At 37.3% G+C, this 20129-nt stretch overlaps 1 long non-coding RNA gene across 1 annotated transcript; it reads left to right on the top strand.

Moving 5' to 3' along the window:
- The first annotated feature begins 19222 nt into the window (after positions 1 to 19222).
- On the top strand, positions 19223 to 19883 carry LOC140828494 (uncharacterized). The gene is made up of 3 exons (XR_012117238.1): positions 19223 to 19430; positions 19522 to 19627; positions 19718 to 19883. It is a non-coding gene; the product is annotated as an uncharacterized lncRNA (long non-coding RNA).
- Positions 19884 to 20129: the final 246 nt, after the last annotated feature.

Below are 20129 nucleotides of genomic sequence, written 5' to 3'. Positions count from 1 at the left end.
ATATGCGCCGATCCTTCTGGACAGGTCGCGCATATGCGCGACTTAGCTCGTGCATATGCGCCGAGATGTTCGGCCGAACATCTTGAGATGTTCGGTTGAACATCTTGGCTTATATTATAACGATGCCCGACCTCGTCATTTGAGTTCTTATAACCTCAATCATGTCAATAATCAATGTCTGATTATAATAATTAATTCTCGGGCATTACAACTTTCCCCTTCCCTTTATTGATCAAATGCTTGAGAGGTTAGCAGGTCATGGGTTTTATTTTTTCTAGACGGATATTCGGGGTATAATCAAATCACCATTGCACCTGAGGACCAAGAGAAAACCACTTTCACTTGTCCTTATGGAACTTTCGCTTTTCACCGCATGCCGTTTGGTCTTTGTAATGCCCCTGCCACATTTCAACGTTGCATGACCGCTATATTCCATGATATGATAGAAACTTTTCTTGAAATTTTTATGGATGACTTCTCTATTTTCGGCCCTTCTTTTGATGACTGTTTGCAGAACTTAAAGGTGGTGTTGCTGAGATGTGAGGAGACGAATTTGGTGCTAAATTGGGAAAAGTGCCATTTCATGGTACAAGAGGGAATTGTCTTAGGGCACAAGATTTCGGAGAACGGAATAGAGGTGGATAAGGCGAAAGTTGAAGTTATCAATAACTTACCACCTCCGGCGTCCATAAAGGGAGTTAGAAGTTTTCTCGGCCACGCCAGTTTTTATCGGCGTTTTATAAAAGATTTTTCAAAAATTGCCAAACCTCTATCTTCCTTACTTATGAAAGATGTGCCATTTGATTTCAATTCTGACTGCGTACAAGCATACGAGGATTTGAAGGAGCGCTTGGTGAAGGCTCCTGTCTTGGTAGCACCGGATTGGGATCTACCTTTCGAGATCATGTGCGATGCCAGTGACACTACAGTGGGGGCCGTAATTGGCCAGTGACAAAACAAGGTATTTCATACAATTTACTACGCAAGTAAGACCTTAGATGAGGCTCAATTGAATTATGCAACAACTTAAAAGGAATTACTTGCAGTAGTATTTGCACTTGGCAAATTTCATTCATACCTTGTTTTGTCCAAAGTAATTGTATTCACTGATCATTCTGCCCTTAAATACTTACTTGCTAAAAAAGATGCAAAGCCACGCTTACTTCGGTGGATTTTATTATTGCAAGAGTTTGACTTAGAAATCAAAGATTAGAAAGGGGTTGAGAATGTGGTAGCAGATCACTTGTCTAGATTAGAATTTATTTGTGATGATTCTGTCGATCGTGCTATCAATGATTGGTTCCCTGATGAGCAACTATTTGAGGTGCGAAATTGTCCTTGGTATGCAAATTTCGCTAACTTTCTTGTCACATGCACACCTCCACCAAACCTATCGTTTCACCAACGAAAGAAATTCTTTTCTGACGTGAAATACTATTTTTGGGAGGAACCGTTCTTGTTTAAGATTTGTGCAGATTCCATGATTAGACGGTGTGTTGCAGAGGAAAAGTTTGATCAAATTCTCAACCACTGCCATGACCGTGAGGTAGGTGGTCATTTCGGACCAACAATGACGGCATCCAAGGTACTTGAATGTGGCTTTTATTGGCCAACCCTCTTTAAAGATGCTCGTTCTTATGTGCTACATTGTGATAAATGCCAGCGGTCAGGTAACATCTCTAACCGTCATGAAATGCCTTTAAATAATATCATTGAGTGTGAGGTTTTTTGTAACGCCCCAGATTCGACAACTGTCCTCACTGTAACAAGACGGGTCTTTCCAGCGTGCTTATGTCCTCACTCACACGCACCCTGGGAAACTTCCCAGGAGGTCACCCATCCCAAAATTGCCCCAAGTCAAGCACGCTTAACTTTGGAGTTCTTATGTGATGAGCTACCGAAAAGAAGATGCACCTTCGTGATATGAGTAGTACCAATCAAATCTTTTAAGCCCTCTTCAACTGTTCAGTCCATTACATTGCCCAGTCTCGGAATCCCTCTCATTCCCGTGTGGGTCAGTTCATTCATGTTCCCTTCACCTAGAAGCCTGCCAGGAGCCGCTCATTGTCCGTGCAACTGATGGCACCGGCGATCACCCCCCGCCCTCTTCGGCCCCGGGCCTCACATGCCCACCAGCTTCCGCTTGGTTCGTCCCCGAACCACACCGTACTAAGAGAGGTCGGCTCTGATACCACTTGTAACGCCCCAGATTCGACGACTGTCCTCACTGTATCAAGACGGGTCTTTCCAGCGTGCTTATGTCCTCACTCACACGCACCCTGGGAAACTTCCCAGGAGGTCACCCATCCCAAAATTGCCCCAAGTCAAGCACGCTTAACTTTGGAGTTCTTATGTGATGAGCTACCGAAAAGAAGATGCACCTTCGTGATATGAGTAGTACCAATCAAATCTTTTAAGCCCTCTTCAACTCTTCAGTCCATTACATTGCCCAGTCTCGGAATCCCTCTCATTCCCGTGTGGGTCAGTTCATTCATGTTCTCTTCACCTAGAAGCCTGCCAGGAGCCGCTCATTGTCCGTGCAACTGATGGCACCGGCGATCACCCCCCGCCCTCTTCGGCCCCGGGCCTCACAACTTTGCGCTTGGATTGAAGATTGGAAGTTTTCCGGGCGTCGTTCTTCGCGTTTTTCGCCAACTCTAGTATTTCTTATTTATTTTCTGTCATTTGAACTTTGTTTTGCGATTTTCAATGATGAACTTTAGTAGCTAAACTTAATATTTGTTGGTATTCAAGGGGATCCTACCCCAAACTTTGATTTGAATTAATTTATATTCGATTGTTCCGTAATTCTTGATTATACTATTATTTTATTGTGTCATTAAAGTGTAGCTAACTTTAATGGCGTTTTCATATCACGAGTGAGTTCGAGAGAATAACGAGTGATAGGATCGAGTAGTATAATCCGCAGATCTACACTTTACATAGATATATGAAAGTGGATACGTGCCGATAATCATAGTCCTAAGGGTCGAAAATTAGGGGATTTCATAAGTCGAAATGCGATTCACTCTTGATAAATAATTAAAGATATTTAATTACTTCATTGAGTCGAATTAGTTTGGCATAGCTCGAGAGGGTGTGTTCAATAGAATAGGAAATCCTGTCGGAAGCATATAAACACGATCGAACGAATTAACGAATTAGTACGTGATAGGTGAACCAGAATTCCCAACAAATTCATTTATCATTGAAATTTATTCAATTGATCTAGCATTCATAGTTCATCATTAAATTCTTGAACTTGTTTATTCAGTTTCATTAAATTTTATTAGTTATAAAACAATCACTCAATTTTCGTTGCTAAAGTTTAATGACTGAATAATAATTGTGAAACACAATCTTCAGTGGATCGATACTCGTACTCACGTACACTATTCTATTACTTGACATCGTGCACTTGCGATTACATTTTGAGCATATAAAAACATATTTTTATTGAGGATAGCACAATGCAAGTTTTGCTCGATCAGAGGTCATCCTAACTGGCAATCGTTGTGGAAATACTTACAAAGTCGATTGGACTAATCAACCTTATGCACCAATTTGTTTCATTGCTTCCAAATCTTCTAAAAACTAGTTGTGACGTAAGAAGTTGAACCACTTAAACTTTGAATATATTGTCTATCTGAGTAACCATGATCTCGTAACTGGTTTGCCCAAAATAGAGTTCTCAAAAGATAAAATTTGTTCATGATGTCAGCTTGGTAAGCAAGTAAGATCTTCATTCAAAAACAGAGGTTGTAAATCATCCTCCCGATGCTTAGAAATGTTAATATGGATCTTTTTGGTTCAATATCAATCATGAGTTTAGGGGGAATGAAATACACCTTAGTAGTTGTGGATGATTTTTCAAGATTTACTTGGGTTATCTTTCTCAAATCCAAAGACCAAATTGTTGTACAACTGATTAAGCTTTTCAAAAGATTATTAAATGAAAAATCAGATGGGATTGATCGAATAAGGTCTGATAGAGGGACTGAATTCATCAATCAAAATCCTTCAACATTTTTAGAAAATACAGGGATCAAGCATGAGCTCTCACCAGCTAGAACTCATCAGCAAAATGGTTTAGCTGAGAGAAGAAATTGAACTCTTAAATAAGCTGCTATAACAATGCTTGCTGATTCTAGTATTTCTCAAAGGTTTTGGGCAGAAACAGTAAACATTGCATGTTAAACTCGAACAAATCAATGATTATAAGAATCATTTGAAAACACCATATGAGATCTGGCATGGACGAAAAAGTGTGGTTTCCTACTTCACAATATTCGGCTGCAGATGTTTTATTCTTGATAATGGCAAAAATCATTTAAAAGCCTTTGATGCTAAATCTGTAGAGGGAATATTTCTTGGATATTATTCAGTGAGTAAAGCTTAGAATTTTTAATAAAAGCTCTTTAAATTTTGAAGAATCAATATATGTTGTATTTGATGAATCTATGCTAACTGATAAGACAAATGATCTAGTTGAGCTAGTTGATTAATTTACAGATATCAGTTTGGAGGATGATAATGAAGAAGAGAATCATATCAATCGAAACATCCTTCAAACGCCTGAACCAGAAGTACTGATTCAATCAATTGAACATGAAGTTTTTCCTGATAATCAGCTGGTGGAGCATATTGATAATATCCAGTTACCAACTGATACAGCTCCAACTGAAATTGAAGAAAACATTTAGTTTCCAACTGAAGCAGTTGCTGAGATGGATGCAACAAATACTGAGCTCAGATGGAAGAAATCACATCCTCCAGAAATAGTGATAGGTGATCCATCTGACCCGGTACAAAATGGGTATTCAGAAACAAACTGAATGAAGATGGTTCAGTTGTACGCAACAAAGCAAGAATTGTAGCTCAAGAATACATGCAAGAAGAAGGAATTGACTGCGATGAAACTTATGCAACAGTTGCAAGACTAGAAGCAATCAGAATGTTCCTTGCCTATGCATCATTCAAAAACATTAAAGTCTACCGGATGGATGGGAAGAGTGCCTTTATGAATGGTCAGTTAGAGGAAGAAGTTTATGTTGAACAACCACCAAGTTTTAACAATCAGTCTTTTCCTGATCATGTCTATCATCTGAACAAAGCTTTATATGGTCTTAAACAAACTCCAAGAGCTTGGTATGAAACAATTTCAAAATTTCTAACTGATCAAGATTTTGCTGTTGGGTCAGTTGATAATACTTTGTTCAAATTCTCTAAGAATGATCACATTTTACTTGTGCAAATTTATGTTGATGATATTATATTCTGGTCAACTAACCCCAAATTATGTGAAAAGTTTTCCAAGTTAATGCAGGACAAATTTGAGATGAGTATGATGGGTGAACTGACATTTTCCCTCGGTCTTCAAGTGAAACAACTGGAAACTGGTATTTTTATCATTCAAACCAAATCTACGAAGGAATTTGTAGAGGCCCGTATTTCGTATTCGTAATTTTTGCAGAATTATTTAAAATTTTCTCTTTAAATAAATAACATGCATCATTCATAAAATAAATTGATAAATAGGTTTAACTTTAAAATAACAGCGGAAGTAAATATTGTTTTTTTTTTCAAATCAACAACTTAAAAATAATCCAACATATAAAAATCTGAATTTGAACATAAAAAGGTGAATAACTGAGACATGATGTCCTCGGGTTCCTACTACTGCTGACCCAAACTAGCTCACTTGTCCTCGCCCTCAGTTCCGACCTCATCAGTACCTACAACAATCAAGTCTAGTGAGTCTAAAGACTCAGCATGCATATATCGTGAATAACGAGTAAATATATCATAAAATTTCGTGTAATCGTAAAAATATCAGATCGTAAAGCGTAAGGTGAAAATTGTGTCATGAGTAATTATAAATACATGCATATCTGAAAATCGTACGTAAAAAATGTGCTCGATAGAGCCCTGTCATAAAATATCATAATGAGATTTTTCTGGTAGAGATAATGTTTCAACGCAAGTGGCCCGTAACATAACATGAACGTCTGATCAGAATAAACCACAGTATACTGGGCGATAGAGATCACCACAGCCCTTGAACTGGATGTTCGTACCCATACATAAACATAAACCGGTTGTAAGTCACCGGGTAGAGATCTCATAAGCGTGAGGTGGCCACAAGACATATCGCATATATCTCAAAACAAACATTTATATTTTATACACGTAATATAATTATAACCCTGTTTTCACCGGATGAGTTGGATCGTTCCCATGCTTGATGCTACTTGATCCTAACATGAGACACATGCAATTATTCCCAACTTGACCAAAAACTTCATATCCGAACCAAAAACGAGACAGCCGAGACCAACAATCTAATTTCCAACCATGACTCCGTACCAACCAGAACCAACATCGAACCATCGTTTATTCATGATTAAAATATGCCTAACATGATTAAATAACAACCCTAAGAATGGTAATCCATGAAAATTAGTGAATGGAGGCCAAAATCATAAAACGCTCCTTCGAGAGTCACTTTGGCACATTACACCGTAAATTCTCGTATGACCTCTAACTTAACCAAATCACGAATGGCCAAAAACATGACCTTCACAACTCATTGAGGTACTGTCCAGTCCCAGGCCATAGGATAAAAGCCAACCAAGAACTCGCACACCACCTCTGAACCACAGCAAAACTGCTGTCAAAAAAACGTGGCAGCAGCTGCGCTTGCTATGCTTCATTTATGAGACCAATGGCAATTGGGGCTTGAACCACCAACCAGATTCTCTTACCAACGTCCTAAGGTGTGGCCTGAACCATGGCTAAGGGCTAAAAGCCAACCACAATCCAAGCAGACACCTTGACAATATAAAGCTTCACCTGAGAACATCACTTTCTGCATAGTGTGATGTGTTCATCCGTTTTTACTGTCTTGTATCATTCCAGTGGCCATATGCTCGACCATGACTCAATCTAGACTTGATGAAGTGTTGTATGAACCATGGCTGTGGGCTAGAAGCCAACTACAATCCACCCAAACACCCCAAAACCGAACTCACTCACCCAAACCAGAAATGAAAACCGAGGGGCACTTGTTTTGTGGTTTAAAAATTTCGAAGTACTCGTGAACCATGCCTTGAAAGGTGGTCTTGGTCACATACTAGACATGCGAGGGTTCCAACCATGGTTACAGGCCTTGGACCAACCATGATTCGAACACTCACCTTAGACAACCAACAATCAAAACCGAGACTCAAAATTTCAACTATGGGGAAGTTGCTGTCAATTATTTATCTCAAGTTCATGGGCTTGAACCAATAAACCAACATGATTCTAACCCACTCTAGTACATGCCTAGATGCAGCTTTGGGCGCCTGGAACCGAGCCAACCTCCTGAAATCACAAAACAATCCAAACCGTGAAGCATGAAGAGATGGCCGAGAAGGCTGCACAGTTTTTTTGTGTAAAGTTGCATTCAAAAATCGGTTTTTGCTCCTTAAATCGTGAACATGTGATGTTTTAAAATATCTATATGACTTGATTGGAGAGAAATGAACAATATATATATGTCTGAAATTTTGTTTTGAATAAAACAAGCGATACAACGAACACGACGCGGTGGAGGCAGATTTTTATTTTTCTCTCTTGTTTTCTTGCTGCTAATTCACGATTTCTAGCTGGTGTTTCTCTGAAATTTTCGAAGGTAAGGAGGGGGAGGAAGGATAGGTAATGAAGGGGAAGGTTACAAATTAAATGGGTCAAGAATACATCTAGATGGAAATTTCATGACGAGATTGAATGGCAAAAAGGAAATGTTTCCTTCTCTTTTCTTGTTGCACGAAAATGGAGGGATTGGGGTTCTAGATTAGTGGGTTGGGGAAAGTTAAATGAATAATGGTGCTAGACTTATCACTAAATGGTGAGTTAAAGGTGAGGGAAAATTATTATTCCATAAAAGGCCATTAAAGAGTGACTAGAATGGAGAGTTGTCAAACTTATGTGAATTAATTTAGGGTTGGCCAAAATTTGCTTAATAAAACAAGGTAAGAATATTGCTTAAATATTGTATTTTACATTCTTAAAGTTTTAGATATCCATTATGTATTTTAGTAATTTAATAAATTATATTAGGATAATCATTTCTTGCATGGCATGACTTGGTCTTAAAATAATTATTAAAATGTTAGGTTATAATTTCATGAATATATTAGGCTTAGATTAATTTATCCCAATTGATTACACATTCTAATTTAGGCTTTTAATTAAATATTGAACATACAAGAACTTATTTAATAACTTATATCCAATTAATTTAAATAAATCTTAAAAACCTTCTTTCTCATTAAAATAAATTATTCCTTGGCTTAATTTAAATTTAGGAATATTTTCTTATTATTAATCTTATCTCAATTTTCTAAACTCCAGTCTAGCCTCGCGTATTTATCCGAAAAGATAAAACTAAACTCTTGCTATTAAAATAAATAATCATATCTTCAAATTTTGACTTATAGCAATTATTCATGGCTTATACGTAATTTGACTTATCGGATTCTACAGAATTGCTCAAGAAATTTGACATGGAAACATGTTCAGTTGCAAGTACTCCCACGAGTTCATCAGTCAAATTAGACAATGATCAAGGGGAAATATGTCGAGACGACACTCTACAGAGGTTTAATAGGTTCATTACTGTACCTAACTACTAGTCGTCCTGATATTGTATTTGTCTTTTAGATGTTATTATCAAATAAGAATGGTCTTATTTATAGACAGCTATTAAAGAGAGAGGAGGAAGACGAAGAGTCATCGGTTACAAAAATGGACTTAACTGATCCAGACTAAGCTTCTCTTACCCTTCTTTTAATTTTTTTATGCATTTATTGAGGGGTGATATCGAATTTGTAAAGTTATATGAGAAAACAACAGTCAGTTGGTCTTCAACTGAACTGACTCAGTTTCCAACTAGTCATTCAATTGCTGACCTAACTGATCTTCTCCAATAAATTAACTGGTTAATCGAATAATATTCTATATTAAGTAATGTGACTAATTGATTACACATTTAATTTCTATCTTTCAATGAATAACATTTTGAAACGTGGACCCACGTGATCCATTTATGTTCTACACACGTTTCATCACACGTACACACGCTTTTATTCAAATTCTCTTGGACTGACACATGTCCAAAATTTGAACCGTCACATACATGTGTACTATACCTCGCTCCTATTCAGTTTTTCTTTACGCTTATTTCATTTTACAGAGCAAATTCAAACTCAAATCATTCTTTCTCGCAGAAAATCATTTCATCAAATGGCAAATCAAGTCCCAGCTCACTTTCTGAATGCTATTGCAATCAATTTTGCCTCAGTTTTGTCTATTCCTGATGAAGTTGTGAAGAACATCTTTAACAAACTAGAAGCAGCTAGACTCAAACCATTTTTGGGATTATATTCCCAGGAAATCTACCCTAAAGAGATTCAAGATATTTACGCAAATGGCTATGACACTATTACTGGCAACATCGCAACTACTGTCAATGGTCAGCTGCTGATCATTGATGAGGACTCCTTCAGCAATCTATTTTAGCTGCCTATTGATGGGCTAGCTAACATTTCTGAAATCAAAAATGCTGATGTTGAGGAGATGAAAACTGCTCTTTCTGCTGGTGGACGGAAAATCAAAGTTTCCGATCCAACGAATGAACTAAAGCCATAAGTTTAGTTGTTGGCTGATATTGTAGCCAAGGGGCTATTAGCAAAGGCAGGATCCTTTGCTGCTCTCACGCTAGAGAAATTTCAAGCTATAACTGCTATCATGACAGACAGGAGACTGAACTGGAAGAATATCACACTCAACATTTTGAAGAACATGTTTCAGGCATCCAAGAAATCAAAGTGATAGGATCGGTTCTCGTAATAAGAGTGTTTAGAAAGGGGGGGGGGGTGTTGAATAAACACTCAAACTTAAAAATTTTTTTTAGCAATATTTGAGTTCAGTTTGGTGACAAACTGAATCTCGGAAACTTGTTGGTCAATAACAATCAGTTAAACTAGAATAGTTGCGGAAAGTAACTGATTGAAAGATAGAATACGAAACTGAAAGAAATATGCAAGAGTTGTTTCTGGATGTTCGGAGAATTCAATTACTCCTACGTCACCCCTTCTATCACAAGGATAGGATATTCACTAAAAGACTTTGATCAAGTACAACACTTGTACAGACGCACTTCAGTTTGGACTTACAACTGCCAAAACTGAAACTCTTAGTTCTACACAATATTTTCAGTACGTAACTGATATTAGCACAATTGAGTCTAACAACTTTTAGAGAGTGCTAATAAGCTCAGATTGTAGCCTTGATTGCTACGAATAATTCAAATGAGAGTGAGCTGAGATTTTGACAGAGTAACAGCAAGCTTTAAGATTGAATGACCTTCTCTACTTTATATGTTGTTCTTCAGTTATATTTATACTTCTTTTTCAACGGTAACTTTGTTATGCATTTGAATTATAGTATCCGTTGATTGCCACTTCATCATTCCTTGGGCAATGTTCTCTTCATTGATTGTGATACGGCGTCTTAATTGCAATAGCCGAAACACATTGTTCTATGCTGTAATGATTGAAGTGCGAAGTTCTTGTAATCTGTTATGTCTCCTTTGTTCTTTCCCGAGACGTCTTCAGTTGAGAGACTGATCAGTTTACTTTATATCATTGTATCAACTTAATTCAGTTGCCGAATTTGCTTGTGCACATCAGTTGATTCATATTTTGTTAATCGATTGATTTATGTTTTATCAAACTCTAGAATCTAGTTTCCAACAATTTCCCCCTTTATGGTGTTTGACAAAACCAAGTGATTTAAGATCGAATAACTGAGCTCTTTGTAGATTACGCAACTGAATTATAAAATAACTGGGTTCCTTGTAGATAACATAAAATCTGATCATATAAATAATCTGATTAAATCTTCTTCAGCTGCTTTGTCCTTCCCCCTTTTTGTCAAACATCTCCATTTTGTCTGACAGCTTTCGAACATCAATGGATAGAAGTTTTACATCCGCTGAGATACTCGAGGCGACAGTTGTGAAGGAAGTTTGTAGCGATGCTATTCGATTAGAAACAGAGGTTTCCAGTCGCTCAACTCTCTGACTGATTACATTCTGAGTTGTAAAGAATGAGCTGACTAGCCCATTCTTCATTTCTTGCACAGTCCTGCTAAGAGAGTCCATGTTGGCTTGAAGATTGTTTAGTTTTGCTGAGTCAAATTCAATCGAAGAATCTAATTTGACAGTATGCGACAGCTGTTCGAGTTGAATTTTCTTGATTTCAGCTAGCATCTGCTGCATACTGTACTGTATGTTCTGAATTTCTTCAAGAACAGTATCCATTTCTGTAGATTGAATTGGAGGTTGCTGGCTGGGCGTTTCTGAATGCTTCGATGGTTGTCCAAAAAGAACTAATGCTTGATTAGTTTCCATTGTTCCAACCGTAGATTGAGTTGGAATGTTTTCTTGAATATGAGATGATGATGGTTGATTTTGATCAAATAATTGTCTGTCTGGCTGAATGATGGAGATGGATGGTTCATGTATAAAGGCTTCCTGTGGAGGATTAAATGAACTTTGTTCTTGCTCTTTTGATATAGTGATCAACTGACTTTCTTCATGTTCAGCAGTTTCTTGGTCTGATGGTTTTGCTTGTTCGAAAGTTTGAACAACTTGTTCAGCAGAACTTTCTGACTGAACAGGTGCTTCAGTTTGAGCTTCTTTTGTTGCAGTTATTTCTTTTTCTGATTTTTGGGTTGGTACTTCAGTTTGGTCTTCAGTTTGAGCAGATATAAATGTTTTGTCATTGAGTGACTCAGTTGGTGCTTTAGACGATATCTTAATATCTTGCTGTGGTTGTTCAGCTGAATGAGTAACTGAGTCATACTGAGCTTCTAAGGCAACAGCTTGAATGATTTAATCGATGTTTGTCAAGGATAGTTCTTCTTCAGAATATAACTGATGTTCTGTCTGAGAGGATTTAGGTATTTCCTGAACTGGCTTTTTAGTTGACTGTTGTGGAGATGGTTTTTTTTGTGGAGAGAAGGATAAATCTTTTTCAGTATTTGAGTTGAAGGGTTTTTCATGAATAACTAGTTCCTGATCTTCTTCCCAAAATCTTACTTCCCTTTGCAGGCTACTAAGATCTGCGTCCAGTTGAGTGAACACAGCTCTATCATTGTATGCAGTTGGATGGTAGTTGGACTTCAGCTATGCTACCATTCTTGCTAGCTTTTTGACGCGAATCTGATCAAAGAAGTATTTCTGCCTTTCTAATGCTTGTGAAATTGTAGCAGCTTTGACTACTTTTATCACGATTGCTTCTAGTTTGATGAACTTTTTCAGTTGAGATCTATGCTTCAGTTCTTTGGCAAAGATTTCTGTTCTGAAGCTTTTCCAACAGTGAAAAGATTTTAATTGTGATGTGGCAAATGCATTGACCTGTTCCCAAACAAGGTCAATGTGTGTTTGAATGGCATTGGATGGCCGGGGTTCTTCAACTAGCTGTCCTTTTCCTTTGTCAGTTGAAAGAGTGTGAAGAAGATCCATTCCTGAGTGTGTTGATTGCACTGGTTCCCTTAATATTATACCTTTAGATCTGGCCCTAGGCAAGATGGTAGGGTGATTTACAAGGGTTAATGGGGCTTTAACCTTAGATGTTGTCTTGGCTTTGGTAACTGGTTCATCAGGTGAGAGTATCTGCAAAGGTATGGCTTGAATGGGTTGTTGATCAGCTGATTGGATAACTTCCATTGTTGTTGTTGTTTTGGTTCTTTTAGTCCTTGGTCTTTTGACAAGCCTGAGTGAAGGAGTTTTCTCTGCGTCTGATTCACTGAGAATCAGTTTCCTTTTTGCTGTTTTGACCTTCTTGACTGGTGATGGCTCAACTTCCAGTTTGGCTTTTGATTGCAAGATGTTTTTGGCAGTAAAGACTTTGAATTTTGATGATATTTCAGCATTTTCAGCTACTAAACCCTTCAGTTTTAACATATAACTGATTTGGATAGCAAAGCCACATGATTGTTTGGATGACTTGAGCATATTCTTCAAGATGTTAAACAGAATATATCTCCAATTTACTTTCTTTTCACTCATGATTATGGTCATTACCTGGAATTTTTTTAGTGTAAGAGCACCATAAGAACCGGCTTTTGCTAATATTCCTTTTGCTACAATATCAGCTAGCAACTGAATTTCTGGTTTCAGTTCCTTCTTTGGATCGAAAACCTTGATTTTTCGTCCATCAGCAGATAATCGAGACTGCATTTCTTCAATGTCCTGAGTTTTTACTTCAGAAAAATTTACATAACCATCAGTTGGTAAAGAAAAGATTTCTCCGAAAGATTCCTCAGAAAGACGTAGCAACTGATCATTGATAGTCACAGATATAGTGTCATTATTAGTGATAAATCCTTTCTTGTAGAATTCATTGACCTCTTTGAGATATATCTTCTGGGAAGATTGTCCTAAGAACATCCTGAGACCTGCCGACTCAAGCTTTGGAAATACATTCTTAACATCTGCTTCTTGAATCGATAGAGCCGAGTTAAAATCGATGACCATTGCATTCAATATGTGAGCAGGAGTTTGAGTCGCCATTGAAAGCTGAATGATTTCCTGTAGAAACAAAAAATATAGATTTCTTTTGAAGAGTGAGGATAATCGTGATTGAAAGGAAGACGAACTGAATCAAAGCGGGTAAAGTACTTTTGTTTGTGACTGTTTGAATTATCGGACACGTCTCAGTCCAGGAATTTTGAGTAAAAAAAATGTGTGTATGTGTGCTGTAAGCGTGTGTACAATTTTGAGCGGTTAAAATTGTGTCCATGTTATAAACTGAAATTCATCATGATTTGGCAGACAGTCGTTTAATTAGTTAACTTATATGAGAAGATTAGTGGAATTATCAACTGAACGATCAGTTAGTGAGGCTGAGTCCTTTCAGTTGAGAATACACTAACAACTGTCTTCTCAGTTAACCTCTTAAACCACCATTCCCCCTAAATAGATGTGTTAGAGAAAATAAAATAAATTCGATTAAATAAGATAATCCTGAGGCTTAGTAGAGTAATTGTCACTTAAGAAAGTGTCCTTCCATTTTCCCGACTTGGCCTATAAATAAAAATAGAGGAGTTAGTCACAAGTATCAGCAAAAAAATAATGGAAGGAGCAAGTAGTTCAAACGTCTCTCCACTTTCGCTTGAAGCTCAAAAGGCTGCTATAGAGGACAAGGTTTTATATGCCAGTCTTCCCTATTGGGAAGAGTTACAGGAGCTGGAGCTTCTGTACAACTCTGGGAGGGTTACCACCTTCAGGCGGATGGCCCAGCTGAGAGAAGTGCGAAGGCACTTAAACATTTCTGTAAAGGTGGATGCTTTCAAGGAGGGCCATCTCTATGAGCTGATGCTTCGCAAGGAGCTGGAGATTCTCAATTGCATTGCTTCTTCCCACAGCTTCTGCAAGACTTCTTCCTCAGCTCTAGCTGTTTGGATGAGGATGTGGATAGCTAGTGTAGAAGAAACTTATGAAAATGTAGTTCTCTCCAAAATTTAAGGATAAATAAAATGTTTATTTTGATAATGCGTCGATTTTCTTTGTTTCTGCACGCAATGATCTGTATGAGATTTAAACACATGGAGTAATGACACACTAAGAAACATCAGTTGTGATAAGTAAACAAATGAACTGTTGAGAAACTAATTATCATAAGTTGATGATAAACTGATTCTATTTAAACAGCTGTTAATAACAATCAAACTGGTGTCAGTTGATAATGAAAAACTGATAACTTAAAAGTCCTCGGTATATGTGAAAGACTCTTTAATTGACTTGAGACTCTTCAGCTTCTCCATCGTCATTTTCCTATAAATAGGATGATAGTGATAAAAGATGTGTTTTAATATCAGTTCAAAAGTATTTCAATATGTCCGATTCTGATGCATGCAGCAGCACTCATGTCCATGTGACTGAGCAATCAACCCCTCGTTTAATAAATATCAAAAGAAAGGTGGAGATATATGTCCTGCAGAAAGTGTTGTCAACATGGGAGAAGATTCATGAATTGAAGATGATTAGTGACAGTGATGCTATTCCTACTCGTGCTCAGGAGGCAAGAGCATTGAAGTATCTTAAACGTTTTGAAGTTAGGCATGTTAGAGATTTGGTGGAGGACAACTGTCTTTTGGAGGCATTGCTGTGGAAAGAGTGGCATGTTGTTGATAAGATTTCAAAATCTAGGGCATTTGCTAGAGTTCGAATTTATGAGTTAAATGATTGGGTTAGAGCATGGCTAGATTCAGTTGATTCCATGATATCTTCTGTAAAATGGGAACGTTGGTATTCATAATAAAGTGTTATTTTCTATTTGTTGTGTTCTTATTTTCTGTATATGATTCTGTTAGTATAACAATATTACTAAAAATTTCTAAGATAAGTCGATTAAACCAAGAATATTTCGAAAATAAGAAAACTTAGCCTCAGGTAATGGTTTTGTGAAGATGTCAGCTGCTTGCTGTTCAGTTGAGATATATTCTAGACGAATATCCTTTTTTAATGCATGATCCCTGATGAAGTGATGCCTGACATCTATATCACTAGTAGAAAAATCGGATTTTACTTCGGCAGGCTATACTTCGGCAATAATAATTTACGAAGTAATACATTACCAATAACTTCAGTAATAACACAAGCGAAGTAAAATAATATATTTTACTTCGGATGTTTAAAAACACGGGCTTCACTATTTTTTATTATTATATTTTACTTCGGTATTTCAATGTTGATGAAGTAAAAAAGAAGAAAAATAAGTTAAAGCCGAAGTAATAAGATGAACCGCGCTGAACATTTGGTGAGGGCTGACATTTTGCGACGGTTTTTTAACCGTCGCCGATCTAGTCAGCGATGGGTTTTAAGAATTCCGTCGCTATTAGCGACGGTAGTTCAAAATCCGTCGCTGAATTTTTAAAAACCGTCGCTGTGTTATAACGATTATATCATATATCCTTCATAGACGAACTCATTAACGCGCCACATTTTCCACTCACCGCCATTCTCTCTTCGAACCGCCAACACCACCGCCGTTCAACTCACCGAGAGAGAAGCAAAACACCACCACCACCACCATAAGTCTAGTTATTCCGTCCCTGATGTAAAAAAATCATCTACTTTTGAAATACAGTGATTTTTTCCACTTGGTTTCTTGTTTGCTCTCAAAATTTGCTAATTTGAGTTGAATAAACCATGTGATTTACAAAAGCATTTCGATAAACATTTTGCTCTTAACTTTTGTTTTGGACTGATTTATTTGAATTATATTGTAGAAGCATGTGCGCATTGTTCTTTGTAATTTAATTACTTTGAGCTATTCTGCACTGTTATGCAGATTAGCAAATGCTACCTAATTAGATTATTTGCTTTAAAGAACCCTTCCTGTACCTGCTTCCCTTTGATTCCATCTTCTTTCATTTTTACTCTTACCAGATTTTTGGAACTTCAGCTTTTGGTGAAAAAATTGATTGCAAGTTTTAATATTCTGGTTGTTTGGATTTAGAAGCTATAAGAATGAACAAGTAGACTTTTAAAAGGAACCGAGCAGAATTCAAACTTTAGCTATTACCACATCTTTTCTCATTCTTACTTTTCCACTAAGCACTAAATTATCATTTTATTTCTTGTTAGTCATTGTCTCCGTCGATTTTTTTTGTTTTTCTAACTTATATGCATCTGTGTAGTCTTCTTTTGTTTGTTAGTCAATAGGTAGTCTTCTTTCGTTTTTTTTTTGCGCTCAACAAATTAAATTGAAAATGCCATTATTAAATGTAATATTTTCAGGTTTAGATCAAATTCATTGTTATATATTTCTGGTATTTTGCTGTATTGAAATGGATAAATCTTGTATTCACTCGGACAGAAGGTCAAAACAGTACGAGGAGGGTGTGGAACTGTTTATCAGAGGTTGTTTAGAGAATCCCCATATTGACCCCAATTTAATTCATTGTCCTTGTTGCAAATGTAAAAATCTTAAAAAAAGACCAGCTAAGTCCATTCGAGAGCATCTTTATTTCCATGGTTTTAGTCAAAATTATGTGAATTGGATTTGGCACGGTGAGTCTGCTGAAAGTGACAAAGTAAATGAGAGCACGAACAAGGAGCCAATTGGTAACTATCACGGACACTTTGAAACCACTAATATGTGTGAGGCAACATATGATAACTATACAGAAAATCCAGAAGCGTTTATGGAATTTTTGGAGGAAGCAGAGAAACCTTTGTATAGTGGTTGTAAGCGTTACACAAAGTTGAGTGCAATTGTGAAACTATACAACACCAAAGCAAAGCATGGGATGAGTGACGCTCTATTTTCCGATCTAATAATGGATTTTGGGGATATGCTACCAGATAATCACAACCTGCCAACCAAAATGTATGATGTAAAAAAGACATTGAGTTGTTTGGCGTTCAGTCATGAAAAGATTCATGCTTGTTCCAATGATTGCATACTTTATAGGAAGCAATATAAAGACTACGTAAACTGCCCTAAATGTGGCTTGTCACGGTGGAAGCTAAACAAGAAGAACGTTGAGAAGAAAGGTGTTCCTGCAAAGGTGTTGTGGTATTTCCCTCCCATACCAAGATTTAAGTGCATGTTTAAATCTCTACATACCTCGAAAAATTTAACATGGCATGCAGAAACCACAGGAGTTCCCGGTCAGTTACGTCATCCAGCTGATTCACCATCTTGGAAGTTGGTGGATCATATGTGGCCCGACTTTGAAAGTGAACCAAGAAATCTTCGCCTTGCACTTGAAGCTGATGGCATTAATCCTTATAGCAACCTTAGTAGTCGGTACAGTTGCTGGCCAATTATGTTGGTCACCTATAATCTACCTCCAAACATGTGTATGAAGAGAAAATTCATCATGCTAACTATGCTCATTTCAGGGCCTAAACAGCCAGGAAACGATATAGATGTCTATCTTGACGTGTTAGTTGAAGATTTGCAACGATTGTGGGATGGAGTTGATGGTGTCTATGATGCTTATCGTAGACAATTTTTCACTCTTAAAGCAATATTACTATGGACCATCAATGAATTTCCAGCCTATGGTAACCTTAGTGGATGTACTACACATGGTTATTATGCATGCCCAGTATGCAAAGAAGATACTTGTGCAAAGCATTTGGAAAATGGGAAGAAAATGTCATTTGTTGGTCATAGACGATTCCTACCACGGTTTCATCCATATCGGAGGCAAATGAAAGAGTTCGATGGTATGGAAGAACATGGAGAATCATCTACACCATTATCTGGGGTTGCTTTGTTTGACAAGCTTTCTGATATAAGGTGTGTTTTCGGAAAGAAGATTATTGTGAAAGGTAAAAAGAGAAAGAATGCAAAGGACAATAATTTGGAAGATAGTAAAGAAGAAAAAGATTTTGGATCAACAGATTTCAGAAAATGTTGGAAGAAGAAATCAATTTTTTTCAATCTTCCTTATTGGAAACACCTGCATGTTAGGCATTGTCTCGATGTGATGCACATAGATAAAAATGTCCTCGAATCTGTCATTAATACTTTGATGAATGTTAAAGGAAAAACCAAGGACAATGTGGCAGCTAGGTTGGACATGGTTCAAATGGGAGTTAGGCCTGAATTGGCACCTACATTTGGTGAAAAAAGAACATATCTTCCTCCTGCTGCATGCTCATTCACAAAAAAAGAAAAGTTACAGGTTTGTCAGTTGATAATGGATATAAAAGTCCCAGAAGGTTTCTCATCGAACATGAAAAATCTTGTGTCCTTGTCTGAGTTGAAATTGATTGGCTTGAAATCTCATGATTTTCACGTTCTAATGCAGCATTTCCTGCCAATACTCATACGTGATGCGTTACCAAAACATGTTAGATATGCCATCATAAGATTATGCTTCTTCTTCAAATATATTTGTTGCAAGGTGATAGATGTAGCCAAGTTAGATAAGCTGCAATTTGACTTGGTTGTTACACTCTGCTTATTGGAGCAGTATTTCCCCCCTTCTTTCTTCGATGTCATGCTTCACTTAACAGTTCATCTTGTTCGAGAAGTTCGATTATGTGTACCAGTGTACTTCCGGTGTATGTACCCGTTCGAAAGATCCATGATGGTGCTTAAAAGTTACGTAGGCAGTCGAAAACATCCTGAAGGTTGCATTGTTCAGAGATAATCAGCCGAAGAAGCAATTGAGTTTTGTTCGGAATACCTAAATGACCTTGATCCTATTGGGGTCCCTCAATCAAATCGCGATCCCAAATCAAACATTGCTGGCTTCTTAGCATGCAAAACACCAATTATAGTGCCACAGGTTGACCTTCGACAAGCACATTTGACTGTGCTGGAAAATACAGAAGAAGTATCTCCCAACATTATGTAAGTGTATTGCATTATTCTATAATTCTGCACCCATGTGATTGTCAATATTTAATATCCAACACAAATTTCTATATAAATATTTCCACAGTGAACATAAATATTTCCTGAAGTCGATGTTTCCGAGAAAAGAGAAAGATGAAAGGTGGATACAAGATGCTCACAATAAGAAGTTCATTGACTGGTTTCGTGCAAAGGTTAGGTAGATAAATCTGCTTTATGCATTTTGCGGTGAACAGTTTGGAGCTAGTATTTTAATCACCCTATTCTAATTGTATAAATGTCAGGTGGATGCTGAAATAGATAGCTGCAATGGTGGAACAACATCAACATTGACATGGCTGGCTCATGGTCCACGTGGGCAAGTCAATAAGTATAGTAGTTACGTGATAAATGGCAATTTATACCAAACAAAGGCACGGGATGATGAGAGAGTTTGCCAAAACAGTGGGGTTTCTCTAGTTGCTAGCACCATGCTTGTCTTTAGTGCCAAAGATAAGAATCCCTTGATGACTGATGTGACTTTCTATGGAGTGATTGAAGAAATATGGGAGTTGGACTATCATCAATTTCAAGTTACTCTTTTCAAGTGTGCGTGGGTTGCAAATGACAAAGGAGTAATCAACAATGATGAATGTGGATTCACCTTGGTCAATATGAACAAAATAGGGCACAAGAATGACTCATTTGTCCTTGCAA

This window comes from Primulina eburnea, chromosome 3 (genome assembly GCF_022965805.1).
Source record: "Primulina eburnea isolate SZY01 chromosome 3, ASM2296580v1, whole genome shotgun sequence".
In the NCBI taxonomy this organism is placed as follows: Eukaryota; Viridiplantae; Streptophyta; class Magnoliopsida; order Lamiales; family Gesneriaceae; genus Primulina; species Primulina eburnea.
This window is presented reverse-complemented; position numbering and strand designations above follow the sequence as displayed.